General features: G+C 48.1%; 1 protein-coding gene and 1 long non-coding RNA gene across 4 annotated transcripts in view; one reads left to right on the top strand and one right to left on the bottom strand.

Moving 5' to 3' along the window:
- The window catches only part of LOC144106728 (uncharacterized), a 467,224-nt gene that overhangs the window by 200,793 nt on the left and 245,491 nt on the right, over positions 1–20,940 (bottom strand). The gene's annotated exons all lie outside the window — the stretch shown is intronic.
- Positions 1–20,940, top strand: part of LOC144108893 (uncharacterized) — a 91,883-nt gene that overhangs the window by 33,155 nt on the left and 37,788 nt on the right. The window contains exon 3 of one of the 2 annotated variants that reach the window (XR_013309538.1): positions 1,787–1,883. The exons of the other annotated variant lie outside the window; for it this stretch is intronic. This is a non-coding gene — a long non-coding RNA (uncharacterized LOC144108893). Of the gene's footprint in view, positions 1–1,786; positions 1,884–20,940 lie in introns of those variants that run through there. 2 annotated transcript variants of the gene reach the window in all.

Here is a 20,940-nt window from a genome sequence, read left to right as displayed (position 1 = left end):
TGTGACAGGTTCAATAAAACTTTTGTCGCTGCAGCTGAGAAACTGAGAACAACGCAAAGTGACCGACATTATGAATATGAACCGAAACGCGCATGCACGCACTCTGCATACCTCCCAGCGATGTCTGAAATGGATCTATGGAATATATTAAGGGGCATGAAAAAGATTAAACCACCAGGGTTTGATAAAATTCACTCTCGGGATTTGTGCACGAACTTCGAGATTATCAAACAGGTCCTCCTTAAGATATTGAATGGGATATTCGAAACAGGTATAATACCCAAAGAATTGAAAATTTCAATTGTGAGGCCGGTTTACAAAAACGGTAAAAGAAATGACTGCAAAAATTACAGGCCGATAGCGATATTGTCCACTATTGCACACATAATGGAAAAGTATATTGTCTCTGTAATGCAATCCTTTTGCGAAAAGTATTCTCTGAATAACATGGCGCAATACGGGTTCACAAAAAATAAAAACACAACTTCTTTGCTAGAGGAATTCTCCGACTATATAACCACATCAATAGAAAATAATAACGTAGTCTTAGCTCTATTTCAAGACCTAAGCAAGGCTTTTGACATGGTAGAACACAACTTATTACTAAAGAAATTAACGAAGCTAGGTTTCAGAGGACGCGTTTATCAATTTTATGTAAATTATTTTTCCGACCGACCTCAGTGCGTTAAACTAGAAGAGACATGCAGTGAACTTCAAATAATAAAGTTCGGTGTGCCCCAAGGGAGCACCCTCGGACCGATACTTTTCAACATATATGTTTCCTACCTCGGCCTGCTGCCGCTGAAATAAAACATTTTCCAGTACGCAGACGACACTGCAATTGCTCTGGAAATTCAGGATTATAATACGAAGTATCAAAGCTTTCAAGAGGACTTATCAGCGATAGTAGATTGGTTCGCTCTTAATTTAATTTTTATAAATACACAAAAACGAAATTAATGTGCTTCAGAAATCCTCATAAGGCGCTTTCATTAAATAACGACATATATCTGCATTCTTCTAAGTGTAGTTCATGCATCTGCCAACCATTGCAGTTCGAGCCAGTGGTCAAGTATTTAGGAATTTTCTTTGACCAGCACCTATCCTGGAGTGACCATGTCATTTACGTTTGCAGAAAACTGAGGGCTGTCGCAGCCATGATGTATAACCTTCGAGGGAAAAGCCCTGTCAACATTCGAAGAACTGTATATAAGTCATTAGCCGAAACAATTATCACATATGGTATCACCTTGTGTGGTACGTGTTCTGACCACAAGAAACGAAATATTAACCGAATAATTAAAAAAATTGTCAATGGCATAGCCTATGGAACGGAATGGGAACATTTAGAGACACATGAGAAATACCGCATACTAGGAATACTTCCAGTGCATGAGCTATTTAAGTATACTCTGTTGACCCGCTACTATTATTCTAACAATTTTAAGCTATTAGTAAAGAAAGATTTATCGCTACGAAAAACTGAGAGATATGTTAAACCACGAGTCTTTACAAACTATAGAAAGAAAGCCAGGAATTATTATGTACCTCCGATATTCAATGAACTAAGTGAGATACTGTACGATTTAAAAACACGAGCTGTAATGCTGAGAGAAGTAAGGAAATGGTGTTCAACTTTGTATTGTAATGTGTGATTTTTTTTCCACTCAAGTGGGGAACTTGTCGGATTTTTTTGTGTCGTTTTTATTATATTTTCTCGTTTTTTATATTTTGTTTGCATTAGATTGTATTACTTGTATTTACCTTGTATTATTATTTTTTCCAGTTATGTGAATATTGGGAATGTATATTGCTTTTTATCCAAGTTTAAGGATGCAACACTGGCTGCCTGGTCTGCTAACAAGCACTATGTGCTTAGATTGACCAGTACTTCTTTTTTGTACATTTCGCTATGAAATAAAGACTTCACTTCAATAGTGATCCTCCCAGCGGACAAGGGCAACACAACAGTCGTTCTGGACAGACGGGACTACGAAGAGAAAATATCGGCCTTACTCAGCAGTCAATAATATGAAAAATTGAAGAAAGACCCCACAACAACTACCCAGGCAAGGCTAAACAAAACACTGAAACAAGTATTCCGAAAACACCCCAGCTTCCGAAACCTCTACCTTCAGTTATTGAGCACCAACGGATCGGCTCCAGCATTCTACGGCCTGCCCAAAGTCCACAAACCGGGGATCCCTTTGCGCTCAATTGTGGACTTCCGGTGTTCCCCTCTTCGCTCGTTGTCCGAATTCCTTCACAAGCTCATATCCCCAATCGCAGGAGAAACAGCGACCTTGAGGCCGACGAGTGCCTTGTATCCTTCGACGTGGTGTTCCTGTCCACAAAAATTCCCGTGAAGCTTGCGGTAACCCCTACCTGAGACGCCCTACAACGCGACGACACACTCAGCGCATGAACCCCGCTGAGTGTAAATGATGTGTGCCGCCTCCTGGAGTTCTGTCTATCGAACACATACTTCTCGTCAAACGAGAAATTTTACCGACAAGTGAAAGGAACACCAATGGGAGCACCCATCTCTGTCGTCATGACCAATTTAACCATGGAACACATGGAACGACGAGCCCTGAACTCATTCCACCCGAAACCAAAGATTTTCCTCAGGTATGTCGACGACTGCTTCGCCGTCATCAAAAGATCAGAGATTCAAAATTTCCTTTTCATTTAAACTCCGTAGAACCTGACATCCAGTTCATGCTAGAGGTGGAACAAGAAAACTCCCTGCCGTTTTTGGACGTCCTCGTGTCCTGAGACCAAAGTACCTTTCAATTCTCTGTATATCGCAAGCCAACACTTTCAGGATGGTATCTCCTCTTCTCTTCGAACCACCCGACAGTCCATAAAGCATCATTGGTGAAGACGCTGTTCAGAAGAGTTGAGACACACTGCAGCATAGAACTTGACAGAAAAAAAGAACAACGCACGATATTCAAATAACCATTCGACGTCAAAAACACAACATTGGCCAAAAAAAGCAAAGCACAAAGAGCAACGCTACCACCAAAATACGTCACTTTATGTCGGAGGTGTAAGCGAAACCATCGCCCGAATCTTGAAATAAGCGGGTTTCCAAGTTGGGCACAAGCCAACGAACAGTGTTGCGCTTTGCGTACCTGTTCCCAAAGACCGGCCGCGGAGAGAAAGAGCCCAAGGCATTGTCTACAAAATTTCATGCGCCAAATGCGACGCAAGCTACATCGGCGAAACCAAAAATTTCAAAGAAAGAATTCGGCAACATAAGAACGACGTCCGCAAATTCGGAAGAGCTCAATCCAGTAGCCGAACATTCCGAGGACTCCGACCATAGAATCAACTTCGAAGAAACCCGCATCCTCGGAACCGAAACAAATTAAAACAAAGAGCTCCTTCTGGAATCGTGGCACATCCAAACCACCCCGAACAACATAAACCACACAAAAGGACACCTGCCCCCAGTATATGCCCAGGGACTTCGGTCTTCGACTCAACAAAAAAAAGTCGCCATTCACCACCTCCCTGCAGTGCGCCAGCGTGACTAACAGCCTAAACCCCCTCCCCCTCCCCCATGCCTTTCGCATCACAGCTGTCGTTCCTTCGACCCCCTCCTCCCCTCCATATTTAAAAGGCGCTAGCTACTACCCTCAGTCACCCCTGATGAAGGAACCGAGTTGGCTTCGAAAAGTTGGGTTAAAGTTAAATTTTTGTGTGGAGATGTAGTTTATTATAAAACCGGTCACTGCACTAATCAGGAGCGTGGCAGCACGCAATCATGGGTTGTCTGAACGCGAAACCATCAGTATGAACAATGCATTTATCAGTAGCCGCATTCCATACCACCTCCCGTATCACTTACTCACTCAGCGCCAAACACAACAGGCAGACATCCTAATACGCACGGCAGTCATCTCCGCCGTACGCCTTCCACGTAAGGTTAGCACGAAACGTCTACTGGCCACTGGTACCCATAATACCGTGATCGAATTAATATAGGCTCAGCGCACCAACCAATTAGTCCGCTTGAGTAGCAAGGAAACAGGACAAGACCTACTGCTACAGCTCCATCTCAGCCCACCCATTACTAGCCGAACAAGTCCTACACTTAACATGATTTCTCTGCACAAGCAGTATCACATATACCAGAAGCCTCTACCACGCAATATGAGCGCTAGCCTCCATCAGGGTAGGCGGCAGGCTCGAGCCAGCTATTACACCAAAACATACAGCAACTGCTCCGATATCGTTTATGTCGAGGCGGCAGAAAATTGTAAAGTAGGATTTTTCACGGCAGTCGCAGACTACGAAGACGGCAAAGTGGGTGCCACCTCCCCTATACAAACTATTTGGCCTGCAGAGGTAGAAGGAGCCGCCATCGCACTTGCGCTGGCCCCACCATCATTGACAAAAACATAGCCGAAATTTACAGATTCCCAGGCCGCATACCGCCGCTACCTATAGAGCGTGGCGACGCCGACCACACATATTCTTGCCACAGCGGCACGCATGTAATCGCATAACCCATCTTGTCCCATGCGCATAAAGTACAGCATCTGATAAATGGATTTCCAAGCCAAAGAGAGGAAGAAGGAAATTTTTCTTTGTGAAAGGTGTGTCATACATTTCAAGCAAAAGAAGTCAAACCCTAAAAAGCTAAGAACAAACCACAACAAAACACAAATAACAACATCGCCTCCCCCCCCCCCCCCCCCCCCCCATCCTACAGAAAAAAAAAGTGCCTGTAGCACGTCCTAGCTGTCACGTGGTTTGTCCTCGGTTCAAGGTCAAACTGGCGCACATGGCGCATGCGGTGAAAAAGCTACGGAGGTGAGTGTTAAAGCTTTCACTTTAAAAAAGGCTTCTATACCAGCTTCTGCGTTGCTCCTGTGCTGTATAACATATTTTAAGGCGTAAGCCTTTCTTGGCTCATAGTAGCGTGGGCAGAGGTTGTAAACGGAAGTTTGTGGACGGAAGCTTGCGGACGGGAGTTGTCCGCGCATACGGCCAACAGTCGATAAGCAGCATAGTGGTAATTAAATTAAAAACAAAAATTAACAAATAAAATAAATTTAAAGTAAAATATAAATGACAATAAAAAGAAATAAACAAAAATTACAAATGCATAAAACATAAAAATAAAAACAAAAATTACAACGAAAGAAAAATGAAGGATACAGAGAGAGGACAGGGAAAGGTTTCTGCATTTCCGCTTAAAAGCAGACTTAAAGGGGTCATGCCATGGTCGTTCTTCATATTGCAATTTTGTGCTTCACTAACACAAGAGCTTATCATTCAATTTCCGAAATTTGGCTGCCCTGGATGCGCTCTATATTCGAACAAATGCGATCGAAATTGAGACTTGAAGAATCCACCCACCGGCAGCGACCGCCATATTGAATGCTGTCGTGACGTCACCAGGGCATGCACGGAGAAACGTCGTCTGATCTCGTTGCTTCAATATGCGCAGCGAGGTCTCATTCCACCCTGTACCTTCGCGGGCAATCGAAGAAGCAGTCGTCCCCCATATATAAGTGACTGTGCTGCAAAGGCGATAATAACAATAATGCAGATTTTGTTCGGTATAGGTAGGGTCCGGTCACACTATAGGCCGATGCGACGGCGATCGACGGTTGGTGGGCTGGTCGGTATGCAAATTCAGTCGCTCACGCACTGGTCTGTCACGCTAGACCGACGACGACGCCAGCACCATCAACGACCGCGTATCGCAGCAATGTTAAGAGTGAGCTTAGTGGTAACCAGAAGAGAGTGGTAGGGGACTAGTTGGTATGACATTCTATAAAGTTAAGAATTTTAAAACTTATTGGACCTCATGCTAGCCACGGCGACATACGCGATGTGCGTGCACCTGCGAAGATGTGCTTTCAATCGGTGCCTGCGCAGAGAACCGATCGGGGAGGCAAGCGACACGTGCAGCAAACGCAACACGACGGTGCCGCTTGTTGCTCGCCGCCGTCGCCTGGGCTTGTGCGGCCGAGCGAAAGCTACGCCCGTGAACGACGGCCGGAAAAACTGCGCTTGTGTATATTATCCGTACCGAAAAAAGCGAAACTAGCGGCTACATATCATATCTTCACAATTTGTTACTAATCAGTGAGGAACTTTTGCCATATTCTTGAATTTCGGACGACGGACCCCTTTCGGACCCCTTGCGGACCCTTTTCGTGACGAGGCCTAGCGAGTACGCAGGATTCGTGTGTTTGATTTCGTCGATTACGGAGAGCGAATTCGCAAGTTTTAGCGCCTGCAAATAGCTGTTGAGCGTAGTTTTGGCTACAGTGCCCTCAAAGCGACGACTGCCTTAATCGCAGGACGCGAGTGCAATTAGCGGGAAGTGCCGATATGTGACGCGGTGTGCATAGCATGTGCATAAGGCAGCCGGCAGCAGCTGTCGGCTTAGACTGTGGAAAACAAATCTGGTTGTTTTCATTAATTCAAGTAATGCCCGAACGTATTTTTAGCTAAAGCGATCTAAAATAAATTTTGGTGACATAAGAGAAAGCAGATATGATAAGAGGGAAGCGCCGGTATTCTACGCGAAGCATTTCCAAAGCAGGCGATATATAGCATCCTTGGCGCTTATTGCACTGTTATCATGTTGTGTAAATGAGCAAAAGGGCGATTTTTGAGCAAGAGTACGTAATATTTAGGATAAAGAGAACCACCCTAGCATTTTATGCCACGCAAACGAGCAGTACTGTTGGTGCACAGCCATGTGAACAACCTCAGCGCGGGGCTGCAGTTGTCGTAATTGTCGGACTCCTGGGGCACAATGTGCACGCACAGCAAAATGCTAAATGCTGTGCTATTATTTTGAAGCACTCATTTAGACGCGGCGACTATTCATATCGGTGCGGGCAGTGAAAGCGTTCGAGTCGCGTTGGGTTTTTCAAGCGGCTTGCTTACTGCAAAAAGGTTATATGAGTCGAAGGAAATGTATTGGAGTAACACGGACTATTGAGCTAGTTGGTAAATGTATGTTTGACTTACAAATGAGTACATGCAGCGCGGAAGTCGTCGCACTCGGCACTTTTCTCTGCTCCTTTCGTGCCTCAAGGTTACTTTAGTGCCACCTTTGATAATTTGAGTTTAATTATTGAGCCGATGAATCTCGGACAAGAACTTGGTAGCTAGCTTCAAAACGCCGCGGCTTTCACGGCACACATCGGCGAAGGCATGCACGGAATGTGCCGCTTTTCACATACGGGAGCACTTGACTACTCAAAAGACACCACACTCATAACATACGAATAGCATGATTCTAAGCGTAAATAAAAAAACGGGGAAAACGGGCGCCACGAGCAAGTCCGCATTCCCTAGGATCACTCAGCTCGCGCACTAAGTTGAAGGCTTCCCAAAGAGAACACGAAAAATGCATTCTATTTCGCTAACTTCATCTACTCAAGCTATGAACCAACTTGCCCAAGAACGCGTTCTACTGAAATACCTATTTCGCTAAGCTAAAAGAAAAACTTTTCGAGCGGCCGCTGTCTACGGTGTGCATGCAAGCAGCTCAACAGTTCGCAGCAGACGACGCGGGATGTGTATGCCCTCGTGACGTCAGCGATCAGAAGTTGCAAGACCATCAAGCAGTTCGTAGAAGAAACGAAACAAATGAGTTTTTTTTTAAATATTTACCGCACAGAATCAACTTAAAATTCGGGGAATGTAATTTAACCTGTTGGGAAATAAAGGCGAAAAGCAGGGTATGCGTAAAAATAGGCTGGCATGGCCCCTTTAAGTGTGAACATGTAATTTTATGTACTATTATCCGTGATATAGCTTCTTCTGTTGACAGTGTTAATGTCCTGCGCATATCTAAATACATCGACTACATCTTGTTTATACTAAAATATATAGCTGCGGTTTAACTACTGCTAAACACTTGGTTATAGAGCAAAAGCAGTGGTGTATCGGGCAAATAGACGCGGCTTGGCGTGTGTAACTTTGAGCGCGTTTCGCGCAATGGATAGGCCGCCTGCCCACCCTACCAGCCTGGCAGGTGGCAGTTAAATAATGGCTGACTGCAAGATCTTTATTTATTTATTTATTTATTTGTTTATTTATTTATTTATTTATTTATTTGTGATACCCTGAAGGTACAAAGTACATTTCAGAGGGAAGGGCAGTTGTTAACAAGAAAAATAAACAAAGCACAATTCATACAAAACTATAGAACAACGGAGGCAGGATAAAAAGAAGTGAGCAAAATGAACACGGAACAGATTAATAAAATAGTTTAAGAACAATACTAATACGTGGAGAACACAACACTCCAATAAAATATAAAAGCGATCATTATGTAATCAGAGTGGTAAGTATTCTTCTAAATTGAGTTGAATCAGTGATGCTAGTTAATGATGCGGGTAGGGAATTCCATTCTTTAGAAGTTAGCGGAAAATATGATTGCGCACATGTCACTGTGTTACAATGAGGCACTGTGACCTTGTGTTGATGATCACGACGGTGAGAAATGAACAGTGCTGGTTTGAATCCATCGAGAGCGAAGTTGGTCACCTAATGAACGCTGTGGCCTATTGCAGCATTCCCGCGTGTCTGCCCCAACGTTGTCAACGCTTCCGCATGCAGCCCACCTCTCTCACCACCGCGACGTACTTCAAAGCGCGATTGAGGCGTCGACTGACCCGGGGAGCTAGTTATGCACCCTTCCTTTCCTCAAAAATTATCGGAGTCTAGAGCGTTCTCAACGCCAGTGAACACAATGAACGCCAACGGCCTATGGCTTCAGCGCCGCGTTTCTGCCACAACGTTGTCAATACCAACGCATTCAGCGCATATCTGTCACTACCGCCATGTAGCTAAAGCGCGTCTGAGGTGTCCCCTGTCCCAGGGGAAAGTTATGAGCCTTTTCTTTGCTTTAGAAGCTCCCACTATTATCGGCTTCGGCACAGCTGCGGATCGGGGACGTCCCGTGGTTCTCCAGGGTACAAGGCCATATAAAACACACCGAACACGCTACTGAAGGGAGTAACTAGTAATGTTTTCGCTTTAAAACTGACTTCTCAATGAAGCTCTCTACCACAGCGGAAATGATCTTATGCGCCTTCAGTCCAGGAAAAGGGCTCACTTCCACTCACGAACTACCATGCAACAGCTGCCTGAGCAATGGACCTCCCAGCGGCAACATCCAACGCTAAGTTGGCGTCGGGGGCGCACACCTCGTAAGATGAATTACGGGAAACCCACCTCGTGAACCATTAAACACGACTCTCGCAGACGGCATCCGGGCGCAGCCTGATAGACCGCCTGCGCATCCAACACGACTGCACTCCAGAGGATACGTGTTGGATTCCGGAGCTATGGTGTCACAAGCTCTCCCGCGGAACATGATCACGCAGACACACGAAGGCAGACGAGAGGCGCGCACTGGGGCCCTCGAACACCAACACATATCCAAGCAGGGTATATACTACGTTGACCTGGGAGGGCCCTCGCCCATTGGATTCCATACGGCCGCCGTAGTTAACCAGGACCAACACATTAGCGGCCTCTCACGTCGAGCTTCCAAATTCAGGGATTGCCGAGAAGGTAGCCATTGCGCTAGCCGCCTCGGACCCGAATTCGAAGGTAACCATGACAGATCCGGGTTGAGACGGCGAACACTACCTGGCTGGCGAGGTTTCATTTTTAACCTACCATGTTCTAAAGCTGGCAGTAAAAGGAATCGGACAGTTCACCCAAACGCATAGTTTGGACTCCGGGCTAACAGGGCCTTAGAGGTCACGAGGCTTCGGACGCTGGCGTCTGAGCGCATACCCACCGGGCACCTCATCCAGGATCCTCCGGCTCAAAGATCCAGCAATCGCTTCGGCAGTTCATGGAAATTATGGAATTCTATTGCGAACGGCATAAGCTTTACCCGTCCCCGCCCAGGGCCTGAGTAAAGCCGATGAGCGAACTCTCAGGCGCCAGCAGACCAACCTTTGTTGTGTACTGCAATAGCAAAATATTTTCACCCCGAAATTAATGGGCGCTGCTCTCACTGTGGCGAAGTGTCCGATAACTTCCACATGGTTTGGGCCTGTCTGAAGAATCTTTCCCTTCCCCCAAAGCCCACCCTCCTTCCGGAGAGCATGGGCGGCAGCCCTACTCAATTGCTCGGGGTTGGAGTCTCAAAGGGCTCTAGTCCTACGGGCGCAAGTAGTGGCCTCGTCTAGCGGAGTCCCGGACTATGGACTCAACCTATGTAGATGGCAATTTTTTGCCTGTAAACTGTCCTTTCACTGAATAAAACGATTTATCACCGTCACCTGCAGTTTTTACATATTAATATGAAGCTTTTAGAAGGGCGACTCTGTTGGACATGTTGAAATTGAAAATTGGTCTCGAGGAAATAAAATGACGCAGTAACTGTCTCACATATCTCTGTGAACACCCGAGCCACGCTGTAAGAAAAGGGATAAAGGAGGGAGTGTAAGAAGAAAGGAAGAAAAGTTTTTGCGGATTTAACGTCCCAAAGTGGCTCAGGATATCTGGGACGTCATAGTGAACGGCTCCAAAAATTTCGACCACCTGGGGTCTTCAACGTGCACTGACATCGCGCAGGACACCGGCGCCTTTTGCGTTTTGCCTCCACCGAAACGCCGCCACCGTGGTCGGGTTCGAACATGGGTGCTCCGACTCAGCAGACGAGTGCTTTAAATACTCAGCCACCGCGGTTGTCCCCGAGCAAAAAAAGGAACTACTTCCAAATGGATCAGCACATTCGAAGACTCCTAGCCCAACCTCCCAAATTTGAACAACTTATGGAGGCCTGAATTCAGGCCGTGGTGCATATGGCCATTCAGTCCTTTACTAATCAATCCTCCAACCTGACTTCCCGTCTAGACGAATTTGCACGGGAGATTGACGAGCGAATTCAAGAGCAAGAGGCGGCCCACACGAGAGGCTGTGCTGCTGCGCGGCTAGAAACGAAGGCCCAGCTCCACAACTCCTCCTCCACGGCAAATTAAATCTTCAGTGATGGCGAGACCACGCACTAGCCCCACTATCTGGCAGTGCAGCTGTCGAGACTTTGGTTCGAAGTGCGGACTGCTTCACTAATTCCTAGTACTGGGAGATGGCCCCGACCTGCTCGCGCTGCAAGAGTCCTCAAATCCCCTCACCCTACTAGCTACATGCCCATCGTCTCCACTCCTACACCCCCTCGGGCCGCATTTCTTGTACGCCCTGCACGCAGCACCATATCGCACCCCTTAGACGTCCCCGAAGGGTATAATCTCACCGAACTCGTGAAACAGCGCACTCTGGGTACTAGTCTCTTCATGCTCAACTATGCAGCCAGCCGAAGTGCCTGCGGCACGACTTCGACAGAGTAATCACGCTTGCCAAGCGCGCTGCACACAAATGCACCCTACTATTTGTAGGGGGCTTCAATGCCCCGCACACGGCCTGGGGCTGCACAGCCGACACCCCAAGGGGCGCAGGGTATGGCCCGTAGCACAGAAAGCTGGCTTCTCTCTTCTCACAGACCCTACCATCCATACCCGCACCGGGAACAGCGTCTGCGCAAACCCTACTCCTGACCTCATGTTCACCCACCGTCTCCCTCACGTTGCGTAGTGTAACACCCAAGAAAATCTGAGTAGTGATCACTACATTTTCGAGATTCTCCTGTAAGCAGGCCCAACACGCCGACACGCTTGTGGTGCTACCATCACGGAGTGGGACTCGTTCCGGACCTCCTGAGCATCCCGCACTCTAGACATCATCTAAGACATAACTATTGGTCTGACCAACTCCACCTTGACGCCCGCGCCGTGACTGGCTCCTACCATCCTACCAGAGGACTGTTCTGCAGATTCCCATCTCCTGCACCTATGGGACGCCAAGGCGGGTCTCGAACGGAGATGGCGACATCAGCGCTGGAATAGAACAATCAGACGCCGACTGGCCCGGCTCAACAAGGAGATTGAGACGCATGCTGCAACTCTGTCTCGCCAAAATTGGGAATCTCTCTAACAATCTGGACGGCAACATGAGCCTGCCCCAGACCTGGAACCTATTCCGCCATCTCATTGATTCGACTCAGTCCAAGACACACCAGAAACACAACCTCATAAAGCTCATACACACATCCGAGGCCTCCCCGCAGGAACTTCTCGAGGAGCTTCGTGATCTGTACTTCCCGGCATATCCCTCCGCAGACCACCCTGACTACACAGGCTCCCCCAACGACCTTCTCGAACAACCGATCACGGAGGCGGAAGTGAGGGAAGAACTTCAGCGCCTCAACCCGTCCTCAGCTTCTGGCCCCGACGGAGTGCACAACAATGCACTCCGCAACCTCGATTCCCCCTCCGTCAAAGCCCTAACCGACTCCTTCATCGAATGCTGGCTGCACGGCGCCCTCCCACCTAAGTGGAAAGACGCCAAAGTAGTCTTTATCCCCAAATCCGGCAAACAACTTCTTCCTGCTAACTTCCGTCCCATCTCTCTTACGCCGTTTGTGGGCAAGCTCATGGAGCACATTCTCCAGACCCGGCTCAGCCGGTATTTGGAGAACAGCCTCATGCCTTCGTGAACATTTGGTGTCCACGTGGGATTCTCCACCCAGGGCGTCTATCTACAAGTGAAACGTCACTCCGTTGACTTCTACGTAGGTTACACCTAATCAAAGCTTTAGAGAGCGTTACCCACGCAGCCGTCCTAGGAGGCCTCCACTCCTTAGGAATAGGGCTGCGGATGTATAATTACGTCCATGATTTCCTCTCCGAAAGCACAGCCACATTCACCTTGGGCGACCACCGGCTCCCTGGTGTTTCACTGGGAGCAAGGGGAACTCCTCAGGGTGCTGTGTTGTCTCCTGTCCTCTTCGTTATATAACCCTTCTCCAGCTCCCCCATCAACTAGCCCAGGTCCCCGACATACATTTCAGCCTCTATGTTGACGACATCACTGTCTGGACCAGTCGAGGCAGTGATGCCGTTATGTAACACAACCTACACTCAGCCCCAACATCATCGACTCGTACGCTTGCGCGTGAGGCCTAGCCTGCTCCCCTTCCAAATGTGAACTCATCCTCTACCGCCCCAGGCCGCACGACCCCTCCAACCATCCCATCTCACTCACTCTAGGGAACCACCCCATTCCCCTGGTATCCAAGATTCCTGGTCTCCCTTCACTCTCACGGCGCGCACGGCGACGCTATCCAAGCTCCCCACACCCAACCCAACAAGCCACCTGTCTCATTCGGCGCGTGGTGAACAGGAACGCGTGTCTGCGAGAACGGGACACTCTCAGCCTCAGCCAAGACTAAATCACGAGCCCCACGGCGCACTCATTCTCTTACTTCCCTCTAAAGCAGAAGGAATGGGACCGCATCAATGCGCTCCTCAGGAGCTGCACAAAGGTCGCCCTCCGCCTACCCTCCAGCACCTCTAATTCCCGGCTCCTCAACCTCGGTTACAACACGTTTGAGGAGCTGGCAGATGTCACCGTAAGAGCACAGCTGAGTCGCCTGAAGTGTACCGCGGCAGGCCGTACGCTGCTCTGTCAGCTAGGAATCGCCCCGATCACTCGTCATATCGAGGGGGTCACCCTACTTCCAGAACCTACGCTGCCGTGTCATCATCCTTCCCATCGCTAAGAACATGCACCCCGAGTATAATAGAGAACGCAGGGCAACCCGCTTCAAAGCACTGAGCAAGCTGTACGGCGACAGTGGCGTGGTAGCCTACGTAAACTTCGCTAACAATCAAACCCAATTATTCGCATCAGGCTCCATCACCACAAACTCATCCGAAATTCAAAGGAAGCGGCCATTGCGCAGGCTCTCATCTCCACCCCTGCCATGAACACTCTCTCCGACTCAAAATCCACCCTATACAATTTCGCCAAAGGCCTGATATCCCGCACCACGACCAGGCTTCTACGCTTATGCACCCTGCTCCTGCTCCGTAACCTTTATCTGGAACCCCGCACACGTAGGCCTCCCGGGTAATGAGGAGGTCCACTCCCACGCCTGAGGTCTCATTTTCCAGGCTGGAATTGACCTCTTCCGCCACCCCAGGAGCGTTCTTACCTACTACTGAGATATCCAGCGCGTTTATGCACCCCCGACTCCCTCCCTATCCTTAAGCAGGCGTCACTTTGGCACCTACTAAAGACACGTTCTGCTCCCCACGCTATTCTCCTTCATGCCCGCTACCCCAATCAATTCCTCTCCTCCTGTAAGCTCCGCGGGAAACCGGGAGACTTTCTTCACGTCCTCCTCACATCTCCTACCCTACCACACCCTCCATCCCAAACCACGGTGGAGTCATACTGAGAGACTCTCCTGGCCAGCTCTGTTGCTACTGACCAGTGCCGGATAATAACCGACGCCTAGAAGCGGATAGCCGTCCAAGGACTGCGCTTTCACCTGTAACGGCAGCCCCCTGAGAAAGGTGAAGAAAGTCTCCCGATTTAGAAAGGCAGCCCTCCTGAGGGTTGCCTCGTGCCATGTAAGGGTGTTTGCCCCCTTCTGCATTGCTTGGCAATAAATGTTTCACCACCACATTTCCAAGACTGTCAAAAGGGCCATCGCTACACTTTACCTGGGATCCGCACTGCTTAAGTCCTGGGCTCCCAGTGCTGTGACTAGCTTCAATAATAAGACTGGAAGGGTTGAAGTGGCATGGTTTTTGTGTTTGGTCATTTGTGGAGTATCAAAGACCCTCATTCAAAAATGAAAAGCAAGAAGAAAACCAATGCCAATCTGGGGACTAGGCGAACAACAGTGGTCGCATAGTTACCAGGTTGGCATTGGTGTTGTGTTGCGTTGTATTTAATGGTACATAAGCAGTTAAGGCCGTCATGCGCGAAATACAAGGTATAGGAAAAGTTTTCTGCAGAACTTCACAAAATATGAACAGTTATCGGTGGTGTAAAGGGCCTAAAAGTGTACGACCTAGTAGTAACTGAGGATGATGGTGATGAAATAACTAATTCCATCCGTCAAGGATTCAGAGGGCGATGAAGACTTGAGTATTGACCACCGTCTTCTTCCTCCCTTTCACCAGGCTGGGATCCCTTGGGATTCAGCGGTGTCCAGGGCCATACGGATTACTTGTTTTTTTTGTGGCTGACCATTAAAGCCTCCAAGGACTCTTTATTCCTGTCTGCTTCGATGTAGCTAGGGCATGTTCACACCATGGGGATCATGTCTGCAATTTCATTACACTGTTTACGCCTCGGGTCTTGGATCGCCGGATGCCATCTGCTCAGTGCTAGGGGGTAGGGAAAAACGCCCGCCTGTAATTTCTCCATTTTAACTCTTCCTCCTTGCTGAGTTCCTTGCAGGTAGTTACTGTCTTCCTAATCTATAATGACTAAGAATATCTTGGTACGTGTGATGCTCCTCGGACGTCTGAAGGGGCTCTCTGCTCGACAAGACCGCAATGGGATCCCAGTGTGGAAGTCCTCGGCCCAATGCGTGCGCTGTCTCGTCTCCTCGTAGGCCCTCTGGACTGGAGTCGAGACTAGGTTAATTAGCTGTGCCGGTGTCGGCCCGGCAGTCAGAATTATGACTGTTTCGGCAGATACCCTGCCTGCATTGTGGTGGCGGATAGCCGATTTGCAATCTGTTGTAATCACCCTGACATTGTGTAGAGTTAGGGCCAGCGCAATGGCTACCTCCTCAACCGCTGTTGCGTCCCTCGGTCGGATCCTGCGGCACGAGACGGGGTCTCCACCCTCCCTGGTTGCTAGGCTACGAAACCTGCCTGCGTATTCCGCCGCATCTGTGTAAAGCACGTCCAGTGTGTTGGCTAGTTTTGTAGAGATAGCTACATTACGGTAGCATTTCGAGCGTTCAGTGTGGCGGCGCGCCACCCTGTGGTTGCGCCGCCACGCTGTCACGTGGTGCGGGGCAACTGCCGGTGGCGCGACGCCGTGGCTGATCACGTGGTTCCTCACGTGGTTGGTCACGTGACCAAGTTCCACTCAGCCAGCTGCAGCTATCGTGTCACTCTAGGTTTAAGCAGAGCTAAACCACTGCCAATTTTTTTCTGTAGAGCCTTCGCGCTGTCCTTTCGTCTACCATCATGGTATACCGGATGCATGTTCCTTGCGAGTATTGAGATTCTGATTTTCTTCCTTATATATGTTGGTATATTCTCCGCGTGTTGCAGCCATGCTCGATGTTCGAAACCTAGCGTTTCTAGTATTTTTAGCCCCGAATTGCTGCGTAGGAGTCGTTGTTGTTGCTCTACTCTGGTGGCCTCAATGAGCTCGTCTAGTGCGTTTGAAATCCCCATGCTCAAAATTTTCAGGGTGGATCTGTACGGGGGGAGGCCCAGGGTGGTTTTGACGCCTTTCTTGATTAGGATTTCAATCTTGCTCTTTTCTGCTTTGGCTAGCCGCTGGTATGGTGGCACGTATGTGATTCTACGGATTACGAGTGGTTGGACTAGTCTTAAGGGGTTCGTCTCCTTCATTCTAGCATGTTTGCTTGCTATTCTTTTCAGTAGCCTGCACGTCTGGTCTACACTTGATTCGAGTATCTGTATCGTTTCGGTGTTCTTACCGTTTGACTGTATCCTAGTACCCAGTACTCTAATTTTGTCTACTCAGGGTATTTTGTCCATTTACCGTTAGCTTTATCCCAAGTTCATGCGGTTTCTTTGTCTCTTTTTCGAACCGAGGAAGAGCGCTTCGGATTTCTCGGCAGAACATTTGAGTCCTACTTGTTTTATGTACGACTCAATTTCCTCGATCGCTCTTTGGAGGGCAATTTCGATGTGCGCGTCACTGCCTCTGATAACCCAGAGGGTGAGGTCGTCCTCGTATATTGTGTGGTTGAGTTCTATACCAGACACTTTCTCCTGTAGGCAATCATTGCAATGTTTAAGAGTGTTAGCGATAGGACCTAGGCTTGGGGAATACTTTTGTTGCCTTTCTCTTTCTTCCCTCCTAGGCTGACAGTAACTGTTCTATTTGAAAGTCCTCGAAATAGTTATATACCTTTCCCCCTACACTTACCGTTCGTAGGCGTTCTAGTATGGCTGCGTGGTCAACGCTGTCGACAGTTTGGCCTCGTCTAGGCCGAATATTACTCTCGTATCTGCCATTTGGCTGTCTAGCAGTTGAAGCTTAACATCGCAAGCAGAGAAGTGGGTCCTGAATCTGATCATCGTGTCGGGGCAAATTTTTTGTGTTTCTGGAAGCTGTTTAGTCTCGTTTGAATGACATGCTTCATTAGCTTACCTACAGATGAGGTAAGCGAAATGGGCCCCAGGTTTTTGAGACTTCGTTTCTTACCTGGTTTCGGAATAAGGCCTAAGTTGGCTTCTTTCCACGTAGGTAGGATTCGGCTTTTCCCCCAACATTCCTGCATGCACGATGTTAGGTTTCTAATAGATGCATCATACTAATTCCTCAGCCTGCGGCTGCTGATTATTTCTGGACCTGCCGCAGTTTTAGTTCTGAGTATGTTTAATACCGCCCTAACGTCCCCGATGGTGATAGGCCCACCAGGAACAGCATTTTCTGCGCCCTTGTACTCGGGGAGGGGAGGGGGGGGGGGTGTGCATCGCAAGTACCTGTTCCTCACTTCAGAGATTAGTTGGTCGCTAGTGCTTTCGTATTTATATATGAGTTGCTCTAGTTGTTGGCTAAGAGACATCTCTGCATTTTCCACGTGTTGGCTTTGCGGATTCTGCGGTCCATCTGTTCAGAGATATTACCCCAGTTTTGTCTAGTTAAGTTCAGCGCGTGCTCCTCGATTTCTCTGTTCTGTGTGGCTTGGAGCTCGGGTATGTTTCTGTTCCCCCTGCTTTGAGGAAGTTTTGTTCTAGCTTTTTTGGGGGGCTACAGGCCTATCATGTGCCTGTCCACCTCTAGCGTTTCGTCTGCTTCGGCGGCTTCTTTAACTGCCACGAGAATGTCTGTGCTCCAAGATTCTGTCCCCCGATTTCGTCTTGGGCATGAAGGTTAGCCCTGAATAGGTCTTATTTTACCGCTGCGAACTTTTTGGGTTTCGGTGTGGGCGGTCCGTCTTCTACTCCAATCTCAATAATTTTGTGGTCACTTCCTGGGTCCTCCCCTGTGTTACATCACCTGGCCGTGATTTGGCCTTTGGTTAGTGTTAAGTCGGCTGTAGTGTCCCTACAGTTCCATTGGCAGATAGTATTACTGTTGTTTGGTCAAGGCATTTTTGGTTGCCTGGAATTCCGCGCATATACATTGCTCTGCTTTCTCAACTTCCGCCTTGAGAGCAGCGTCTCGCTTTTCAAATTCAACTTTCATCGTTTCTGCTACTTGTTTTATTAATTACATTAGTGTTCCATTCAATAGTTGCATGTCCTGTTCCTGTATGTCGTTTGGTTGGTCTTGAAGCCTGGAATTTGGTCTTTAGATCAGACTCTTCAGTTCGCTTCTTTTTAATAGCGTTTTTCAACCTTCATTGCCTCTACCTCTTTATCCTGATCCACCTGCATAGGCGCCATTGTCTGTTCCTGTTGCGGTTTGTTTTCCTCTGCTTGCTTAGCTGTAGTTTATAACATTTTGAGCGGTTCTTGTGGCTTCTTAATATAATCTGAGTATTAATCTAATCTGCCTGTTCTTTAATGAGCTCTTTTAATTCTTTAACTGTCTCGCAGTCCTGGAAAGTTTAGCTGGCCAGCTCACCTTTGCAGCTGGCTCATTGCGTTGCTGTTGCTCTCTGGTTTGTAGCCGGGGGAAGGCCTCTGACCCGGTCCCTCGTTCTGCTGCTGGATCTATCACGGGAGCGCGTGCTCCTTCGGTCTTGTTGCTTCGCTTCTTCAGCCTCTTATTTGGCTTCCCATTGGCGTTTCTTAACAATGTACGGGGTGCGAAACAGATTTTTGCACCTCTTGCCCCCAGTGTGGTGTTCTTTGACGCGTAGTTGGCACTGCGGTGTACACTGGTGCCCCTCGGGGGCGATGTCGTTGCGCAGTCGCGGCACTTGGTCGCTTCAATGTTGGAGACGTCCGAGCGGTGGCCAAGTCCTCCACACTCGTGACAGACCTGATGACATTTCTTGTAAAGAATGCACTTGAAGGTGATTCCGCTCAAGACTACTCAGCGGGGTACTTTCTCTTCGAAGGTAATTAGGAAAGATTTCGTCTTCCCCATTCTTCGTGCATCTATTACTGGTGGGTTGAATTGGTTATAGTTCATTCCTTCTAGAACATGGTTTTTCAGCAGCGCAGGGGACAAAGGACGTGACAAGTGCACAGTCAGCGCCGTGTCTGTGCACTTGTCACGTCCTTTGTCCCCTGCGCTGCTAAAAAACCATGTCACACCAACCTGCCCAAGCTTCTACAGTTCTGGAACATGTTTGTGTATTCCTAATCGGTTCCGTGGATGACTCCCTTGCCGCAACTCTCCGGTGCGTTCATGTAGGTGGTCACACCGGGTTCCTTGTCTCCAATCTTGACAGTTTCAAGTTTTTCTACGTTCCTAGCGTTTTCGTAGCTGGGCGAGTGGTAGGTAATCGTTCCTTGCTTGGCGTTTATAGCTAGTCTGTCCTTAAGTGCCTTTTCATCCTTGATTCCGGGTTTCTCCCTGATGGCTACTGTAATTCTCATATCATTGGTGCTTTTCAGCATTATAAGTCCTTCTTTCGGCCGCAGAAACACTTTCCATTTTGTTGCTGGAAGTTTCGGGAGGTCTAAGGCTATTGAACGTTCAGCGAGTTTCCGTCCCGCCTCTTTGTAGGCTCCGGTGTTGTTACCACCGGTCTTCGCAACAGTGATGGCGTTCACTGCAGCCGCGTCTCCGAAACGATGTCGGCGTCCTCGGGGGCGTTCTTCGTTCTCGATTCCTTCGGCTCGTTTCTTCAGCATCATGATCCATTTCTTCTAGTTCCTTGCGATCGATGTCGGTTCCCAACACCGTAACCTCCATCATCATCGTTGAGCCGGTCGTGGTCGGCGGTGAAGAGACCTCGCAGTTCGCCGCCTACCCGGTCGAAGTTATCGTGGCGTGTCGCGCTAGTGAACTTCGAATGACGATAAAATCTTCAAAAATGCACTTACAGGCACAAATGTGGTACCCTCGGGTTGCTTGCACCTTCGGAAGCATGCTTGAAACAGATTTACGGTCAAAGTAGGAACATATACGCTATCAAAGCAGGGAGTTCACGGAGCTGACGTGAGCGCGCCCGTACTCCTCGACACCCTTGGCGCTCTCCCATAACTGAAGAAAAGAAATTTAGAAATCACTAATGATAAAAGCTTTAAAGATGGTCAGGCAGCCTCTGTGGCTATCCTTGGCCGGGCAAGGATATCAAGACTCCCAATCAATCAAATAAAGAACCTCAGCCTTCTTCTCAGGTGCTAAGGCTCTCAGCTGAGCTTTCTTATTTTAATTACATGTTACTAGCGCATACAAACAGACATGGACAAGAGAATGAACACGACGCACGCTAGACTTGCAACTGAACTTTACCGAGCGAAGGAAGTGTTTATGAATTTATTGTCTTGTACCGCTGACGCTACCTATCAGGTGCTATCGCGTCACAAGAAAATATATACAACGGCACAAAACAGGAGAAAGAATAGATGATAATGACAAGGAGAAATATGTACCAGACAAATCTACAGACTGGAAAGGCAGGAACATATACCATGAAAGATGCCTACAGACATCAAGGCATGAATTTACAGGAACAACCAGAGAGCTGGAGGCCATAAATGCCATGCTAATGTGGAAATTAAATACACACACTCAGGGCACGAAATAAAATCTAAATATTTAAAAACACCCAAGAAGAAAAAGACACGTGGAAACACGCCAGAAAAGCAGCATTACAACTGTGTAAGCAGCATTAAAAAGAGCTGTTTCGACAAGCACAAAGTGAGAGATATGCGCGAAAAAAAAAAAGGGCAATGCGAAGAAAATAAAAGGTTCAGAGTCCTTGAAAGAGGCTTAAAACAACGTTACAAAACATTATGC

Source organism: Amblyomma americanum, chromosome 10 (assembly GCF_052857255.1).
Source record: "Amblyomma americanum isolate KBUSLIRL-KWMA chromosome 10, ASM5285725v1, whole genome shotgun sequence".
Classification (NCBI taxonomy): domain Eukaryota; kingdom Metazoa; phylum Arthropoda; class Arachnida; order Ixodida; family Ixodidae; genus Amblyomma; species Amblyomma americanum.
Note: the sequence above shows the minus strand (reverse complement) of the source record. Positions and strands in the feature narration are given on the sequence as shown.